Below are 20049 nucleotides of genomic sequence, written 5' to 3'. Positions count from 1 at the left end.
GCTACATGCCCGAAGCGTTGGCACCAAATGCATCAGGGAGCACTTTCAACGAATTCTTTGATCTCATGTTTGTTAAAACCAAGGTCTTTTTCTTGGGGGGGAGGGGGGGGGGGGCGCTCGGTGTTTGAAGCAAACGTTAGCACAACAGAGTTGTTAGGTTTCGCTGCCCATTCTTTTTCTTGAGTCTCCACCCGGCGCAACCGACGTCTCTCGTGCAGAACGCCTTGCGGTTTCAAGTAGTCAAGGAGGTCGATATCGGAATACCACACTGGTATTCCCCTAATAACACATGAAGGAGTGGGGCAAGCGGGTTTTGGCTCTTATGTCACCAATCTGAGAGCACCGGAGAAGACTGTCAACTTGCTCTTCCGTTGCAATATCTAGATAAAGGGGATCTTGCGTTGTGAAGCGACTGCGAATCGGAGCAGTTCCCAGCAATACTTTAATGGCTTCAGAAAGCCTGATAAGGTTCCGCTGTCTCAAATCAACATCTTTTTCTGTTGGCAAAACTACCACTGGGATTCCGACCGTTCTTCGCTTCCGATGACTCACCACATTGAAGCCGTCGCTGTCCACATCTGCCATATCAGTCACACGTCAGAGTTGATGATAGTTGAGTCGTCCCCACTGAGCGATCATGGAGCACTGGAGTGCTGATTTTTCCTGATGTCTGGCAGCCCCACGCCTTGTGAGGCCATGGCAGCCTCCACCACGCTGGCTTCCTACAGATGACGCTGTCCCTTCAAAATGCCGGCGCCGGAGCAGCCGTACCCTTCACACAGAGACAGTACCGCCTTAAAGGTGCGGCCGCCGCCCAAGGACATAAATAACTTACTTATTGAACAGCAAAACCTAGGCAAACATCACAGAGCTTAGGTGACAACAAATCGAACAGCGTCGTCTTCCTCCAAGCTCGAATTAGCGCTCTACCACATGTGCCATTCCGCTGCGTACGTCAACGGGCTTCCCTTTCCGATAGTGTTTTCCCACTTTCAAGTTCTCTTATATTTTGACCGGCCTGGTAACGTACAAAGCTAAATCTGATGAACTTCTGAGTACCGTTATTTTTTCGAAAGGTGCTGAAGAGGGAAGCCTCACTGTACAGTCTGTCCCACGTGATTTCAGCCAAATTTAAAAAATATGCGAATGCCACGTAGCGAGACCGAACCAATGGAATGTTGTTTGCCGTCACTTGGAGGTGCTTAGATGATTTTTTGGTATTCCACCTAATTAGATAATGATCCTGTAATAATTAGGTTCTGAAATGTCATAATGAGGTGAAAGCTGTCAACTAGAAAATTGTAATTGGCGCACTTGATTTGACAATCTCGGCAGGCGGAACCACTGTAATTAGTGTCGATTATGCATGTTCACAGGTCATAGTGCCCTCGACCCTTAGAAAATACAGAGTTCTTTGAACTTTAGGCCAATAAAGGCCGATAAAACGTAGTAATAACGCCACAAGAACTGAAGTTACAAACACAAAGATCAGACTAACATATATAATAAGCACCATTTCCATGGTAACCGAACGACTGTAGTGTCAGCGTTCTCTCTAGTGACATGTCTAAATGTTGCATTTTCCTTACCACTCTCTTTTGCATGTGGCGGCTAGTTTCTCAACGATTTGCATAATAATAGCGACAGCATGACAGATACTTTTGTTCTTCTAGACGGACAGCGAGCGTGTGCTGTGCTACAACGCCTTCCTAAGTGTCCCACTTTGTAAATGAACCAGCTTAAAAGTTTACTTACTGGAGTGGAAAAATCATGTCATTAGAATTGGTATCATACTATTGTCAGCATCAACGTCGCCATCTTGCGGCTTTCGTTTCTTCCACACTCACGGCATCCACAAAACACTTGCTCAGCTTAAACAAACACCTTTGTTTATACGGTAACGCTTTCAGAACCGAAGAAAAGCTAGATAGCCTCCTAACTGCATAATACTTTGCATAAGGTCAATTATCCGAGTAAGTGCCTTCAACTTATTTTGTTTGTCTCTTTTCTGGCTCGTAGCGTTCTGCGTGGTGTGTGTTCTCAGTTCTCAGCTTGCGTTGAAGCAATAAACAGCACCAAAATCACTTTGCTCGCTGATGCTGCCGCACTTGCTCGCGCCTGCATTCTGCTGTCATCCAATGCGATGTGTTCATGTTTGCTGTGCGCGTTGACACCATGCTTGTTAATTTAGTTAGCAAGTAAATGTTTACAAGTTGATAGGGCGGACAAGAACGCAATCCTTATTTTGTATTTCTGCCTGATAATTTGCTATCGTAATCACTGCTTCGCCTTTCACGCGAAACTGCGCCTTTTTTATTCTTAAGCCCCACGCTTGCACTTTCTTTGTTAAGGTCTTCGATCATGAGTAAGAGTTAATGTCAAGGTAGAAACGAAAGATGGCATCTCCAAACAAGAGGCTGCGGAGCAATTCGCCAATAATGATAACTCCTATGGCTTACTAGCCTAACACCGTCAATTGTTATAAGCATGGAGCGAATAGCACTGAAGAGGTCGTGTCTTGTGGAAAACCATGGTAGCTGTAGAAACTTTGTAGATATTTACCAAGCTATTCACGGGTGTTTCTAATCGTAAGCAGCAAAACAAGAACGATAGCTTGCACAGCACCTCAGCATTAATGTGGCCCCTGCACTGTCATCCTGCCAGCGATCACAACGTTAAACCATAGCAATTATGGTGACTTCTCCACCATCGCGCTTTTGAGCACCGTCGCACTTTGTAGACAACATCGGCGGTTCCGGTCGTGTGCACTCCTAGTTCTGTTCCTTAATAAACTGCATCGTGAGCTTAATACCGTAGTATTGCAACTTAACTGCTCTTTGTGTGTGTTCATGCTGTGCTTAGTTTCATCATACATTTTTTTTTTCATGTGAGCTTTGCTTCGATGTCTGATTTCCTTGTTGAAGTTGCGTTTTTGTGCACACTTTATTTGAATACATGTCTATGCGGTTGGTCATTATGGCTGGTATGCGGCTGCCTCTAGAACGACTAATCTTGCCTTATGCATGAATAAGCTATCATATTGTACGTGTTGGGGGCAGCAGCAAAAATACCAAGGCTAGGATTGCATGTGAGATCGAGAAATAATAGCCGACGCTGTATGGTTTCTATGTACTCACAAGCCCATCATTCTGACGCATATAGGACGGCTGCTTTGGTCCAGGGAAAAAAAATATTACTTGCTATTTATGCAGAAAGCGCTGCCGCTTCCCGCCTGGCTTATCTGTCGTAACATACCATGGCACCCGGTCATACATTCCGTTGATCAATAGCGCTAACATCATCCTCTTCAAGAGTGTGTATATGCCAAAAAAGAAAGTATATAAAGTATGAGGACAAAGGGGTTTTTAGGAAGTTCTGGCATGTCAAGCTCATTGTCTACAATCTGGACCTTGGCGCCTAGAACGAAGAATAATAGACTGCAACGAAATTCCCTACGTTCCAATAGGTGGCTGTCAATATTCGGGTTCTGCTGAGCGTTTGCTGGCAAGGCCGGCACGAAATACCCGACTTCTCCGCAAACTTGCCTGGAATTGTTTCTGAAGATACGTGCGTTGTGTATAGATATCCGAACAGCCGGCTGTATTATGATGCCTAGGCTGTTATGGCAGTACGCCTTGTGTGTTCGTCTTTAAGAGTGTGTTTGATCGATGGGTCGGGGTAGCACGGTCACTAGCGCGCTTCTTGTAGGACGAGAACGACTTCAAGTTAACGTAAAGGACTAGGGCACCGATGGAAAAATAAGAAACTCGGTAAACGTACGCGGCTGCGAGTAAAATCATTGTGGCGTTTCTTGTATTTAGTGCTTTCCAAAAGTTGGTACCCTGAACCGCGAAGCACAGTTATCGCTTGCAATTGGCATTTAAGGTGAAACTTCCTAGGCTTCTGTATATATGTTAGCTCAAAGGAACAACTAGTGTATAAAAACACGTTATTACAATAATTCATGATGTTGAATAGGTTCGTTGATTTTCCCTAGTTTTACTTATTTAGACTACAAAATCATGGGCAATTGACTGCATTCCCTTTTTTAGCAATCTTGTCAAATGGGAATGTGCCACTTAGCGAGAAACGTTGCATTGTGCTTAAATATGCTGAGTTATTTATCCTACTTTTCTTTTCATACACATCTCTATACAATTTTTCCATCAGACAGCAGCATATATCGCCCTCACTTTCATGAAATGGTTGTGTTAGTGGTGCCGCACATGAACTTAAGCATTTAAGGAGGTTACACGTTGCACAGCATAAAAATATACTCAATTGTACTTATCGCATTTAATGTTTTACTTTTATGTAAACAGTTCACTGAAGATTCACTGTACACAAATTACAATGTGTGCGCTGGATATCGTTTTTTCTCTCAAATTATAGGCAGGCATATTGCGGTGTACCAAGTAATTGATAGAAGTTTCTTTTGGCCTTAATGGATACCTGCAGTACTTCACAAGCGTGTATGTGGGCTTCTTCGCATGGCGACTAGAATTTTCCAAACATATTGTAAACTCAGAGGCTTGTCTTTTATTGCGATAGCGAGTATATTCACACTCCAGGTGCATTTCCGCCGTAGTCGTTGCCGTCGACGAAGGCGTGATGTTATGTAAAAGTCGAAGTAGGATAACATTGTGGCCGCTCGTCGTATGCCGCGTGTATGTGCACGCAAGGCCCAGGTGGTGAGGTGGAAGGGGGGAGGGCACTCTACTCTGGCGTCAGCTACGTATGGTCCAGCTGAGCGCAGTGGTGCGGGCCCTATCTTTAAAGCGATCTGCGATAGGGACAAAGTCTACGCGCGTCGATGGCTCATAGCTTGCTGTGGTAGTGGTGGTGAAAAACATTTGTTGATGAGACGGCCACAAGTACAAACAAATTAAAAAGCAGCGTTCTGGCCGGCCTTCAGGCTGCCGGTGGTCGGTGATCACCCAGAGCCCGTGGTCACCAAGAGGGTGATGTCATCGGCGTCGAAAGCATGAGACAGAGCTGGGAGAGCGCGTAGAGCACGTGTCAGCGGGAAGGGGGTGATGTGGAACAGAAGAGAGGAAAGACAGAGCCTTGGGGGGTACCCTTGTTGCCAAGGGAGAAGGAAAAAGTTGGCCGTATGAGATTTCGGCCGTGCAATGGGCGAGAAACGCGGTGACATAAGCATGGACATGGGTTCCGGCATGGAGAGAGAAGAGAGCGTCCAGGATGGCGGTATGGTCTACATTGTCGAAGGCCTTTGTAACGTCAAGTGCCAGGATAGTTCGAGTGCGTTTGTGGTGGGAGGGATGTAGGACATCCTCGGAAATTTGGAGCATGACATTCTGGGTGGACAGCTGGGGACGAAAACCAAATATAGAGTCCGAATATAAGTCATGATCAATCAGATAGGTTTGGAGGCGGGCCAGCACGACATGCTCCAACATTTTGCCGAGACAGGAAGTGAGAAAGATAGGGCGGAGGTTCTCGAGGGCAATAGGTTTGCCGGGTTTCGGGATGAATGAGACACGTGCATGGGTCCAGGAGGATGGAAGATCGCCAGCCTGCCAAATTGTATTGAGGAGGTCAGTAAGGGCTTCGAGAGAGGGGGTACCTAGGTTTCGGAGTGCCATGTTGTGATGCGGTCCACCCCCGGGGCCGAGCTGGTACGGAGTGAGTAGCGCCACACGAACCTCGTCCACGGAGACGTCCGGCTCAAGATCAGGGCATGGGAAGCCGGAGTAGGTGGGAAGCGGAGTAAGGAGGTCGGTGCAGAGGTAGTGGTCCCGGAGGGCCGCCAGGAAGTCAGTATCGGTGAGTGGGAAGGAATGAAGGAGATGGGAAATATCCATGTGCTGGAAAGCTTTGGTGTGTGTAGGGTCTAGCAGCACCCTGAGAAGCGACCACGTGTCGTGGAGCACCAGGTTGCCTGCCATGCGGTCGCATGTCTCGCCCCACTGTGTGCCTAAGGAGAGAGGCGCAGTGCTCCTCCATGTCCAACGCTAGTCGGGCCAAATGGAGGCGCAGGCGGAGATTGTATTTCTGAGCCTGCCACCGGCAGTGGACAGCGTGATGGGCCTCCCAATGGTGCAGCAGACGGCTGTCTGCAGTAGTGGAGTGTGGTGCTGTAGGGAGTTTGGATGTGGCAGTGCGTCCGCCAGAAGGGTCTCGGACCAGGCAGACAGATCGGTGATGGGAGCAGAGGAAGAAGTAGAGAAACGAGTGGAGCGGAAGCGGTCCCAGTCGAGTATCTGGGTAAGACGAGTAGAGACGCGAGCAAGGGAGGAGAGGGGGAAAGTTGTGCGGAGGACGTAGTGATCACTACCAACGAAGTCGAGTATCTGGGTAAGACGAGTAGAGACGCGAGCAAGGAAGGGGAGGGGGAAGTTGTGCGGAGGACGTAGTGATCACTACCAACGAAGACCCCTGTATTAGTGCAGGTCGAATTGGCAAGATTTTTGGCGAGGGTAAGATCCGGATTGGTGTCTCATTGAACACTGGATCCGATCCTGGTGGGGCAAGCAAAGTCATCAGGGACTGAAAGCCACTGGTTGTGGATGAAAGTCCAGAGTGAGTGCCCTTTGCGAGTGTTCTGGGGGTAGCCCCAGCTGTAATGTGGGGCATTGAAGTCGCACAGAACAACCAGGGAGTTGGGGCCAGCGTAGGAGAGCGCTCTGCGGAGGACAAAGAGGAGAAGACCTGAAGGGGCGTTGGGAGGACTATACACATTGAGAACAAAGAGGCTTGTCTCTGTGCGACGGCGAGGAAGGATTTCGAGGAAGAGATGGGCCGTGTCCGAAACGTCCAACTGGCGCAGCACGGCAGCAAGGTTGCGCTGCACCAGTGTGGCAACATTTGGATGGACCCCAGAAGAGGATGGAAGGAGGTGTAGTCCCACAGTTTCACGGGAGTTGGGGGTTCCTGGAGTGCTTTGACGGAGGAGAGAGTGTCGGGAGGGATGTTCTGGAGGGGGAGCTGCAGGGTGTTCTGCTTGCTGTGGAACCCCAGACAGTTCCATTGCCAGAGATAATGGCTCGTGGGGCGTCTGCCACGACGGAAGGCGCGTGGATGCCGGATTCCCTTGACAGAGTTGGGGCAGTTGCCGGGGTGAGCGTGGCAGAGAGCAACAGGTGTGTGACGGTGGCCTCAGTTGCGCTTTGGTGGGTCTCTCAGGCCGCGACCCTGGTGTCTATGGCGGTAAGCAGGGATTCGATGGTGGCCACATGGGTGTCGATACTGGTGACGCGCTCCTCAAGTCGCGCAAAGCGGACCATGACGGGCTGCTGAAACGCCTCCAAGAAGGAGGTTGTTTGGCGAATGACGTCGCGCTCGGGCGCGACGGGGTCGGAGGAAGGTGATCGGCGTTTGAGTGGAGGGCTGCAGTTGGGAGAGGAGACGCAGGATGATGCAGCAGAGGATGCCGTATTCATCGGTTCCACAGCTAGCACCGGCGGCTGTGAAGGTGCGGGAGCTGAGGAAGGAGGACGACGAGCGGGGGACGACAGACGCACTAGCGCTGCCTGCAGCTGGCGTGACAGCTCCTGAATTTGAAGCTGTTGGGCAGCGATAGTGGCCTCTAGGGCCGCGGTTTGGGAGTCCGACGTGTCAGGCTGCGGTTTCCAGCTCACCAGTTATGTGGTGGTGGTGGCGGGGGCGGTGGACGCCTCGAATCTAGGCAGAGGCGGGAAGGAGACGGAGTGGTGGCGGCTGGCAGACTGGGCACCACGGGAGACAGAGTGGCGGCGGGGGCGGGAAGGCCGGGAGGTTTTGAGGATAGGCCCGGTTGGTGGCGCTGGTCGGGGATGCTGCTGTTTGGAGGTGGCCGGGGCCGATGATGGGCCCCTGTTCCGGTCGAACCGGAGCCCGCACGGGCGCGAGCCCGTGACGTGGGGTCCTTTGCACAGGATTCAGCAGGGGACGCAGGTTGGGGGCTCGAATGGCTTGTGGGCCTGGCCGCAGCGGTGACCGATTGCGAACTTGGGCTTGGTGCAGATATCCGTGAGGTGGCCAGGGTCCAGCAGTTCCACCAGGCCTCGGCTCTCGGGCGGAACGGGTGGCAGCAGTAGACCCCGCATTTGAAGACGATGGTATAGGGGAAGGTAGAAGCGCCGACGAAGTGGATGATGATGGACTTGGAGTGCCCCCATCTGGCGTGCGTCAGCGATGGCGTAGGGGGTGTTCACGTTCATTGAATGGAGATCTTGGACGATCTCGTCTGGGTTTTGGAGTCAACTGCGTTGTATATGATGCCGCGGAGGGCGTTGTCAGGTGTGGCCATGTAGGCACACAGGGGGTAAGGGATGGCACCTAGGCGGAGTTCCGAGACCCGGAGGTAGAGGCGAGCGCGCGACTCAGGTGAGGTGCTGACAGTAATGGAGTCGTACATATTTATCAGTACATGGTCGGCGGTGCGTGCGGTGGCGTAGTCGATGGTGGCATGAGTGCAAAGGATTTAGAGCAGGGCTCCGTTAGTGGTAGCGCGGAGGTCAAGCCCTCCTCCTGGTCTGCAGATGATCTTGAAGTCATCAGCTGGGAAGCGAGGTAGGGGAGCGTGACGACGGAGTGTGTTAGTGCAAGGGCTCTTGGATGGTGGCGAGGCAGGCGGTGATGAGACAATGGGCTGGTTGGCCACGGCTGCACGGTGTGCTTTCCCAGCACGGATCTAGCAAGAGTCAGATGAAGCTCGGCAGGGCTGATGGAGACGTCTGCGACTTGAAATTTCATGTCGGCAACTTGAGGGATGTGAACGGTATCGACCTAGGCGGCGAAACCGGGCGGCGTCGGCAGCAGGCGTTGCGCGGAACGTAGCTCCCGCGCAGGCACTGTACAAATCAAAAAGGCGGTCGGTGGGAAATGGCGAGAAGGCCGCTTCCAATATGACTCCCGAAGATAGCGGCCCGGGCAAGGGTGGTCGGTAGGTCGCGTCGTCTCGGTGGTAGTGGAGCGCGTTGACGACACGTGCGTTTACTTCGGCTGACTCAGCTTGCTGTGCACTGTAGTTCTGGTCACTTGGTTTGCGTTGAAGCGATAGGCAGCAGGAAAGTCACTGCGCTCGCAGCTGTAGCTGCGCTTCCTCATACCAGCGTTTCGTCAGCGTGTCCGTGGTGATTGAGTGAGACGTGTACACGTTTGCCTGTGCGCGCGTGACACAATGATTCTTAATTTAGTTACTCAGCGAATGTTTACAAGTTTATACGGCCGATAAAGCTACTGTTCTTACTTCTTATAGCTGTCCCATAATTTGGTATTGCAATTCTGTCGCCAGCCGCTGCCGCCAGCACGCCCCTATGTCCCTGAGCGCCACTGCACAAAGAAAGAGGTATGGCGCACCTCTGACCCCCGCCCACTGCGTAGAAACCGGACATGTCTACCTATGGTGCCAATACTGGGAGATGGAACAGCGAGGGTTCGCTGTCAACGCGCCGTGTCTACAGTTTGGTCAGCGGCCACATGACATCGCCGACTAGATCACTGCAACGGAGTGGAGGCCCCGACAACATTCGCGTTCTTCGCCGCCAGGACATTACCTAGCAAAACTCTAGCACAACCGACCAAACACTAGCACAAGCCGAAGAACTATAACCCGGAAGCACCCCACCCGGAAAACTATAACCAACAACAGATGGATTGCGTTTGCTTTACGTCTAGATGATGAAGATCCTCAGCCGTCGTCGACGACGCTTAAACATGTATTTCTACAATGCAGCAATGGCACGCCACCGTCGCAACGAACACTGGAAGCCAAGAATGCGCTGACGAAAGACCACCTGACGACGCGATCTACCAGCGACAAGTCAACGTGATGCAGTCATGATCCGGTGTGAAGACCTATCTGCAACGGAAGGCAGATAACTAGAGACCTCGAGGTGCTTCTCGACGGCTAGAAAGTCACCGCGCTTCTCAACACTGGCGGCAACTACTCCGTCATCAGTGGATTATTTGGCTCCAAGTTGAAGGAAGTCAAGATGCATGGGATTGCCCTCAAATTCAGACGGCTCGAGGTCACCACATAACGCCTACTAGAACCTGCACAGCAAAAATTACATCTGATGACCGGGCTGCCCTTCGACGTTTGTTGTCCTCGTAACAGTGCATGCGGGACGTAATTCTTGGCATGGACTTCCTGAACCAACACAGCGCAATCATCCATCTGAGGTCGAAGTCTGTAACGCTGTCCGCAGGCCAAGCAATACTGACGGAAAGGCCATCGAGCAAACCCGTCTCGCGCATCCGGTCGATGAAGGTGATGGTTGTCGACGCCATATTGGCATTGCCTCGAGACGCGATGAACAGGTGAACCGTTGAAAGCGTGAAGTTCCTTGTGAACTCGCTCTTCGCTTCGTGCGATTTCCTCCGCCTTCTTGAGCCTCAGAGAAGCTCCTTCGTAGAGAGACCCTTCTCATTATTTCTGATGCGAAATATTGCAAGATTAGGTCACGAATGATCTTATCGTGCCAAGCGCCAAACGCACGAGCCGGCGCTAGCCAATTTAATACGGTGACAAATTCTTGGAAAGTTTCCCTCGGTAGTTGTTTTCTGTTCCTGAAGATAATACAATGGAGCAGGAGATCTGTGCTTTAATCACAATGTCGATAGAAGATGCGAATAATAATCTATTCGAATGTTGCAGCTGTCAGGTCCGTTTGCACCGCCAGGTCGTGGTAAAGACGCTGCTCCTCTAACACTAAATAACTGAGTAAAATGGCCTTCTTACTCCCCTGTTGTAGTGCCTCGCATCCGGTAGCCCGGAAAAACATGCAAAAAGAACGTTTGCAATTCAACCACGGTAGAGCAGGGGCACCGCGTAATTCAAGGAAAGGCGCCATGGGGGGATGCGAACGCGATACTGGGCACCGAGAACAAAGACAGGGAAATTGAGGTTGGCGGAACAGAAGTAGAAGTAGTTGTAGCGTCTTTCATACCGGAAACCATATATGTGCAATAGTAAAATCGCAGACGCAAGCAGCAACCAGAATAAAAGGTTTACTTCGTCGCCATTTTATATGATTGTTGTATTTATAGTAGCAGTATGTTGCGGCCGGATGCGGGACTACGGCGTGAGGCCAAACGGCCGGGGCACGAAGCGCCGCAAATGAAGAGCGGGACAAAAGAAAAGCCGGCCGCCGGAAGGAATAGCCGGAGTTTTTTCCAGTGAGGGGACAGGGAATATGCAGGATACACGTACAGCACTGGGCGCGGAGTCGCACAGTCGCGCATAACCCTGTGAAATCGTAACTACATAGCAAAAACAGGATATCAGAGTCATCATCCAACCATTGAAATGCCCCCGCGGGCATCTCCTGTAGTCTTGGTAAATAAAAAGTTCGGAACCCTGCGTAAATGAGTCGCGTAAGATAGACTGCACTAGAACACGAAGTACGTATGCCACCTCGAACGAATAGATGACACATCTGAACAGCTCTGCAACGATAGATACTTCTCGTGGATGAAGCTCAAGACTGACTACTGCCAAATAGAAGTCAACTAGAGAGATCGCAAAAAGGCCGCCTTTATCGCACCAGACGGCCTCTACGAGTTCAATGTGATGCCATTGGGACTATGCTCGGCCCGTGCAACGTTCCAGTGCGTGAGGACACGGTGTTAGAAGCATTGAAATGGCAGATCTGTCTTTTTTGGAGGGATGACATCCTCGTCTTTGTCATAAATTTCGACAATCACCTCAAGCGGCTTGCGACGATACTAGAGGCCATCAATATGTCATGGCTCACTCTGAAGTCAAAAAAGTGTCGCTTCGCTTGCAATGAGCTTCTGTTCCTGAACAATGTCTTCAGCAAATCTGCAGTTCACCCTAACCAGTAGATGAGAGCTGCCATCGCGAAGTTCCGGCAGCACATCGATAAGAAGGCAATGCGAAAATGCCTAGGCATGCGTGCCTAGTACACGCGTTGTGTCAAGGATTTTTGAAGCATGGATGTGCAGCTGACCCATCTAACTAAACGTGATGTGGCGTTGAAGTAGAAAACGCCGCAGGCTGAAGTATTTCAAGAAATCTAACGATGTATGCAGTCGCCACTGGTACTTGTGCGATTCGATGCGGACGCCGATAGCGAAATTCACACTGACGCCAGTAGTGTAGGCTTTGGTACCGCCCTATTACCGAGGGAAGATGGACTTCAACGGGGGATAGTTTACGCTAGCCGGTCGCTGCCAAAAGCGGAAGGCAAATATGCTACGACCAAAAAGGTATACGCGCACACGTTTGGGCTACAACAAAATTGCACCATTACTTATATGACAACCGTTCAAAGTCGTCAACGACCACTACGCGTTGTGTTGGCTAGCAAACTTAGATGACCCTGCAGGACGCCTGGCGCGGTGGAGCCTCAAGCTGCAAGAATACATCACTGATGTACAAGTCCGGATGAAAACACTCTGATGCCAACTGCCTGTCTCGCGCTCTCGTGGAGACGCCGCCGCAAGATGACCATGACGAAGACGCCTCATTAGGCACAATACGTGCAGATGACTTTGCTTGGCAGCAATGAGCGGACCCGGAGCTCAGAAGCCTTGCTGAGTACTTCCAAGGCAAGGCCGACGTTGTCCCGAGGGTACTTAGGGGCGGATTGTCTTCGTTTTTCTTACAAAACAGCGTCCTGGTGAAGAAACGTTCGCCACCCCGCACAAACTACCTTCTGGTTGTGCCGGCAGGACTCCAGTCAGACATGCGGCTTGCCCTGCACGATGACAAGACACCTGGCCAGTTCGGGTTTACCGTACGCTCGCAAGAATACAAGAGACGCACTAATGGCCGTGCTTGACCGCGAACGTTGCCCGCTACGTCAAGAAATCGGGTGACTGCCAGTGACACACGACATCACCGAGATGGCCAAAGGGTTTACTGCAGCTGATCAAGCCTTGTTGGCGACCGTTTCTGCACATCGGGGTGGATATGTTGGGACCCTTTTGACTTCGACGTCCGAAACAAGTGGATAGTAGTGACCAGCGACTAATTTACCGGTTACACCCAAACGAAAGTCCTGCCTAAAGGTAGCGCAGCGGAAGTAGCCAAATTTTTCGTCGAGAACATCTATGCCACGACTTGGTGCGCCAGAAGTCATTATTGCTGACAGAGGTACGGCTTTCACAGCTGAGCTTACGCAAGCCACACTGCAGTATAGGCATACAAGTAACCGGAGCGCCACTGCCCACCAAATGCAGACGAATTCCCCAACGGAACGACTGAACGAGTCGGTTACCGACATGTTAGCGATGTACGTCGACGTTGAACACAAGGCGTGGAATGCCGTCCTTCTGTATGTCACCTTTGCTAACAACAGGGGAGTGCAAGAAACAACACAGATAACTTCGTTCAATGTAGTTTACGGAAGGAACCCGATGAAGACTCTCGACGCCACGCTGCTGCAGGTCTCCGACGAAGAAAATGTCGGCGCCGTTGCCAATCTTGAGCACGCCGAAAAATCTCGACAGCTCACCCGCCTGCGCATCAAGAACCAGCAGAGGATCAACAGCCGGCAGTACAATCTTTAAAGGTGGTACGTAGAATACCAGCCAGGCGACCATCTTTGGGTGCGGACTGCGATACGCCGACGTGGATTCGGTGAGAAACTATTGCGACGCTATTTCGGACCCTACAAAAACACCCGATGTATGGGCGGACTCGGTTATGAGGTCGAGCCAGATGGCATTCCGCAATCATAGCGCCACCGCTCGCTACCTGAAATAGACCCTGTTGTGCGCCTTAAGCCGATCTACCAGCGCTAACGAACTTTGGGAGTTTCGATCTCCGTGTTGCAGCATGGCTACAATGGTTTTTAAGAGGGCGAGGTACTGACGCTGTACTTGCTTATCTTTATCGCGTGAATGCCTTTAACGGTCTAGCAAATGTTATCGCTCTGCGTAGGGGATGCCTGCAGGTATCGGAGGTTTCAAATTTTACAGATGGGTCTTTCCGCTGCTGCTTGTCACCGAACTTTGTGTATCCTTATCGCATATATGCGAGAGGCGAATTCTGTAGTACTTTCTGGAAGACACGCATGCACCAGCGATTACTCTGCAGCCTTCGATTACCCATGTATAAAAGCCGACGCACTTGACCCACTGATCAGATTTTGACGATGGCAGATCATGTTCGCCTCTATTTTGTGCGCACAAGTTTGCCGAATGAAAAATTAGTTTCGTCATATACAGTTTTACCGCTGTATTATCCACCGTCACTACTACTTGAAAATATGTAGAATTGGTCATTTCGGAAAATCATCTGTTCTGCCGTAAGCAAGATAATTCCAATCATTTTTGTTTAGACCAAATGTGTTTATTGCTTGCAGATGTGCAATCGAGGAAGTTGCCCCACTAGTGGGTGCAGATGCCCAGGATTTTTTTCACAGCTCCTTGGAAGAAGGAACTGTTACTGAGATGGATAGCTGCATTTCCCCTACTTTATAAGAAATTTAATAAATTTATTTTCTGGCACTTTGTGGTACTGTTTTCTTTATTGTGTGGGATAAGCATCCTCTGCCCTAATCCAGGCCTATAGGCAAACTACATCAGTTCAGTGAGCCTGAATTCGGCACTATACAGATTTATGTAAAGGGGGAAGGTTGCTTCAATGTGACATAGCGCAATTGAGGTAGCTCAATTGGTAGAGCAACGCACGCGTAATGCGAAGACGTGGGATCGTTCCCAACCTGCTACAAGTTGTTTTTTTATCCTGTTACATTACCAATAATTTATCATTTCTATAATTCAATTAATAAATACAAGTAATTTCCCGTTTGTTGTCCTTGGCGTCATTGTTTGTTGGTCTCTTATGGTAGACAGAAAAGTGTATCACCTGGCGGCCTGTAGCGTAAACCTATTTCAAACTTCTTTTAGGCTACTCTTGAAAGGTCCTCCGACAACATCTGATTATCTACTGAAAAACTAACAGTTAACAGACGCAGAAAATGGCGAAAATTTTTGTCGAAGTAGATTTCTCTACCGTGTTTTTTTACTTAGTATTTCTCAGAATTAGTTTATTCCCAAGGTTTATCTCTGAATCACCAAGCTGAAAGAAACCAGTGCACGTACTGATAAATCCATACTTGCGGATACGCTAACCTAGATATAGGACGGCGGAAATAGATTTCAACAGCGACAGGCCAATTTAGATTTTAATGATGTGTTGACCAAGCAGGGGCGTCTGCGTGAGCAGGCGTTTGGTGTGTTGCGGGCCCACGTACCCGAGCACACGAGGGTTGGACCCTCCCGCGTGTAGCCGTGCGCGGCTCAGCCGTGTCTGGGGAAAGGGGGATCCTGGGTGTTGAGCCGATGCCGAGTGTTAGGACCTTTAAGGCCCCCCGGCAGAGGCAACACACCTCTTTGGCCTCTTCTTCACATAGACGGCACCTCCAGACTGACCCACCTGGAGGAAATCGGCAGTCGCCTTTTCCTGTCCTCCTCTCCATTCTTCGTCTTTCTCTCCCACTTTTACATCTTTCCTGTCTTCTCTTCACTTCTTATTACTTCTGTATTTCCTGGCGACAAGGATTAACCTTGTGCATTATGCCCAACCTCGGGTATAGGTATTTGGTTATAGTGGGGATGTACCGCTGGCGTGCGCAGAACTGAATACTTCCCGTCCTGTGTCGTTCCCTGGTTGGGCTCCATGGTGGGTGGCGGCCATCCCTGCCGAATATATTATTATTACTAATGGAATCAAATTTCCCTCCACTCCCTGATCGCTCCTTCAAGAGGGTGCGCACCAAAGATTCCTTCAACTTCTTCATGAGTCAGAAAGAAACATTCCCAAAATAACATGTTATTCAACATGACCACAGTCAACAATACCACAGTCAACAAGAAAGCAAGACAGTCCGAACAATATCTCCTTTTGTTGTGGCAAAATCATTGGCAAGCTCCATCGGCCCAGGTTACAAAGTAACTAAAATGGGAAGCGGCGATCTTCTTCTTGAACTTCGTGACAAGGCACAGTACAGTAAATTGTCAAACCTGATTGCTTTTGGGGACATTCCAGTTTCAGTAGGCCCATACAGATATTTGAACACTGTCCGCGGTGTCGTCTCTGAAGATGACCTCCTCGATCTTAGTGAAAGTGAGCTACTTGAGGGATGGCAAGATCAAAATGTAGTAAAGGTCCAGAGAATAACGATTAGGCGGAACGGCAAGGAAATCCCCACAAAACACATAATCTTAACTTTTGGAACTAGCAATTTACCAGACTCAATAGAAACAGGATACGGCAAACTCCGTGCAAGACCATACATTCCTAACCCACGCCGATGCTTCAAGTGTCAGCGGTTCGGGCACGGTTCACAAAGCTGCCGAGGGCGCGCTACTTGTGCAAACTGTGCATCAAACGAGCACTCATCTGACACTTGCACGTCCACTACCCATTGTGCTAACTGTGATGGGGATCACCCAGCGTACTCCCGTTCTTGCCCATCCTGATAAAAAGAAAAACAAATCATCGAAATCAAAATCCAACTGAACCTTTCCTTCCAAGAGGCGCGCAAGCGCTTCTCGATGAACCAATCTAGTCCGTCTTACACCGATGTGGCGCGCCGGGGGGCAGCGCTACATCATTCGGCGGCCACCCAAGTCACACGGAGTGTGACGGCGGTCACGCCACCAGCCCCCCCGGCCGGAACAGCCAGCGCTGTTCGGGCCCCCTCAAAGGAGGAACAGCAGACCCTGGGGCCTGTTGAACCCAGGGCCACTGCGCGTGCAGATAGGCCCACCACCTATAGTGCCTGCTGCGCAGGCACTATCCACCGCCTCAGACGAGGTGATGGATATGAACACAAATCCGGCGTCTCAGACGCCCAAGGAACGGTGCCGCTCCCTCGAGCGCGTGCGGAAGATAGAGAGATCTCGTTTCACGGGGCCTGGAAAGGTCCCGTGAGATAATCTAATGAATATTTCTTAGACGCACAGCACAAAACACATACATTATGGATACACAGATAATACAATGGAATGTGAGGTGTTTACTCCGCAACCTAGACGACATTAAGGAACTTTTACATAGGTACACCCCAAAGGTGCTGTGTGTTCAAGACACACATCTTAAACCTTTACAAACTTTCTCCGGCAGTATGCCATTTTCCGGAAAGACCGCAACGAGGCGCTTGCCTCGTCGGGCGGTGTGGCAATAATAGTAGATAAGTGTGTTGCTTGCCGGCAGTTACCCCTTAAAACGCCCCTAGAGGCAGTTGCAGTCAGAGCAGTGCTCTTTAGTAAGCTGCTGACAATCGCATCTTTATACATTCCTCCCAACTGTCAACTCTACAAAACTGAATTTGATAGCTTTATTGCGCAGCTCCCGGAACCCTACATTGTCGCTGGAGACTTAAATGCTCATCATACCTTATGGGGTGACTCTCCGTGTGATGCCAGAGGATGTCTGATTGAAAACTTCCTCTTCAATACAGGGGCATGTTTGCTAAATAAGAAGGAGCCAACATTTTACAGCGTTGCTAACAAGTCATTTTCATCTATAGATTCCTCCATTGTTTCAGGTGCAGTCGTGCTGTACTTCGAGTGGAAAGTACCTAATAATCCATACGGGAGTGTTCATTTCCCGATTGTATTAAAATTAAGGAAACGAGACGAATGTTATCCACATGTACCCCAGTGGAAAGCTGACTCAGCGAACTGGCCGCGATACGGAGAGTTCACATATATGACCTGGGATGATATTCGTGCGCTTAGTATCGACGATGCAGTGTCGTATTTAACCGTATTTATTGTCGACGTAGCGACGATATGTATCCCGCAAACAAATGCATCGCCTAATAAACGACGCGTTCTCTGGTGGAATGTGAATGTAAGGAAGCACGAGCGAAACACAATAAGGCTTGGAATCAGCTCCGTGACTCCCCGACTACCGAAAACCTTATCAGCTTTAAGAAAATGAAATCAGAAGGCAGAAGAACGCGCCGCCGTGCCAGAAGGGATAGCTGGCAAAAATACATTTCCGGAATTAACTCTTATACAGACGAAAGAAAAGCCTGCAACAGGGTAAACAAATCAAAAGGTCGCGAAACTCATCCTCTACCATTAGTAAACACACAAGCAGACACTCTTGAGGACCAAGCTGATTGTCTAGGAGCACATTTCGAGCACATTTCCCGTACATCTCATTACACAGAATCATTGCTAAAATATCAGCGACTAGGAGAACAGCTGTATTTGGGCCTCACTGAACTGTTGCAACAAGTCCGCTCCAGGAAGTAACAGAATAATGTATGAGATGATCAGACACTTACACCCTGAAACCCAAAAAACACTATTGTCACTCTTCAATTCCATGTTCTCTGCCGGCGACAGTCCTTCTGCCTGGAAAGAAGCAATCATAACCCCTATTCTCAAAGATGGCAAGGACCCTTCCTCACCCAACAGTTATAGGCCTATAGCTCTGACAAGTTGTCTATGCAAATTATTTGAGAAAATGATTAACCGTCGCCTCACCCATTTTCTTGAAAGCAACAAGATATTCGATGCCCTTCAATGCGGTTTTAGGGAGGGTAGATCCACAACAGATCACCTTGTCCGCATCGAGACAAATATTCGAGATGCCTTTGTCCACAAACAATTTTTTCTATCACTATTTTTAGATATGGAAATAGCATACGACACAACCTGGCGCTATGGAATCCTGCGTGACCTATCTGTAATGGGAATTCGAGGCAACTTGCTGAACGTGATTCAGAGTTACCTCTAAAATTACACGTTCCGTGTTAGAGTTGGTAACATTCTGTGTCGTCCGTTTACGCAAGAGGCTGGTGTTCTGCAAAGAGGTGTGCTAAGCTGCACTCTTTTTATGGTCAAAATGAACTCGATCCAGACTGCCATACCACATACTATGTTTTATTCCGTATATGTGGATGACATCCAGATAGGTTTCAAATGATGTAACCTAAGTATCTGCGAGCGGCCAGTACAGCTTTGCATAAATAAATTATGTATGTGGGCGGACAAAAACGGATTCAAGCTGAACCCACAATAAAGTACATGCGTCCTGTTTTCTAACAAGAGAGGTATACTTGCGGACCCCGCAATACATCTAAATGGAGAGCGGCTAATTGTAAGCCATGAACACAAATTTCTAGGAATCATTTTAGACAGTAAGGTGAATTTCGTACCACACTTGAAGTATCTGAAATCAAAGTGCCTCAAGTCTATGAACTTGCTGAAGCTCTTGTCACGTACATCTTGGGGAAGCGAGAGACGGTGCCTTTTAAAACTTTACAAAAGTCTAATATTAACACGGCTTGACTACTGAGCAATAGTCTATAATTCTGCTGCACCTAGCGCTTTGAAAATGCTAGATCCTATTCACAACTTAGGTATCCGCCTTGCTACAGGCGCCTTTAGGACTAGCCCTGTGCAAAGCCTCTACGTAGAATCAAACGAATGGTCATTGCACTACGAAAGGACATATTTAACTTTCTCTTACGCCCTGAAAGTTAGCTCAGATGGTAAACTTTCTTGTCATTCCACTATATGCGGCTTGTCCTCTGCTAGGCTGTTTCGTAACCGCCCGGCCACTAGACTTCGTCTGTCCCTCCGGTTGGAAGCACTCTAAAAAAAAAAAAAAACAGGGGTCCCTCTTTTACACAATGTCCTAATGGCTCCTACACGGCTTCCACCGCCTTGGGAGTGGCAGACTACAAGATGTGACATCTCTTTCTTAGAAATATCGAAACAAGCACGTGAGGCTCACATGCAATCGCATTTTCTTGAACTTAAAGAAAAGTATTCCTGTGACGAGTATTACACAGATGCTTCGAAGTCTCCTGCTGGTGTTGTGTACGCAGCTCTCGGACCCTCATTTTCAACATCTGGGACCTAAACCCACACACCAGTATCTTCACGGCAGAAACGTACGCTATACTTTCGGCTATTAAAAACATAAGGCGCAGAAATGTCGCTAAGGCTTTTGCATTTACAGACTCATTAAGTGTCGTGAGAGCCCTAATTAGGTTACCAAAGCATAGTAATCCCGTTTTGAATGAGCTGTATAGCTTGTTGTGCTTCGCGTATATGTGCAACCAAGCGATTATCCTATGCTGGGTACCTGGCCATAGAGGTATA

At 49.3% G+C, this 20049-nt stretch overlaps 1 long non-coding RNA gene across 1 annotated transcript in view; it reads left to right on the top strand.

The window, feature by feature from the left end:
* The window catches only part of LOC126543794 (uncharacterized), a 36817-nt gene extending 22393 nt beyond the window's left edge, over positions 1–14424 (top strand). The window contains exon 4 of the long non-coding RNA XR_011890546.1: positions 14280–14424. This is a non-coding gene — a long non-coding RNA (uncharacterized lncRNA). The remainder of the gene's footprint in view (positions 1–14279) is intronic.
* Positions 14425–20049: the final 5625 nt, after the last annotated feature.

The sequence above is a fragment of the Dermacentor andersoni genome, chromosome 10, assembly GCF_023375885.2.
Source record: "Dermacentor andersoni chromosome 10, qqDerAnde1_hic_scaffold, whole genome shotgun sequence".
In the NCBI taxonomy this organism is placed as follows: Eukaryota; Metazoa; Arthropoda; class Arachnida; order Ixodida; family Ixodidae; genus Dermacentor; species Dermacentor andersoni.
This window is presented reverse-complemented; position numbering and strand designations above follow the sequence as displayed.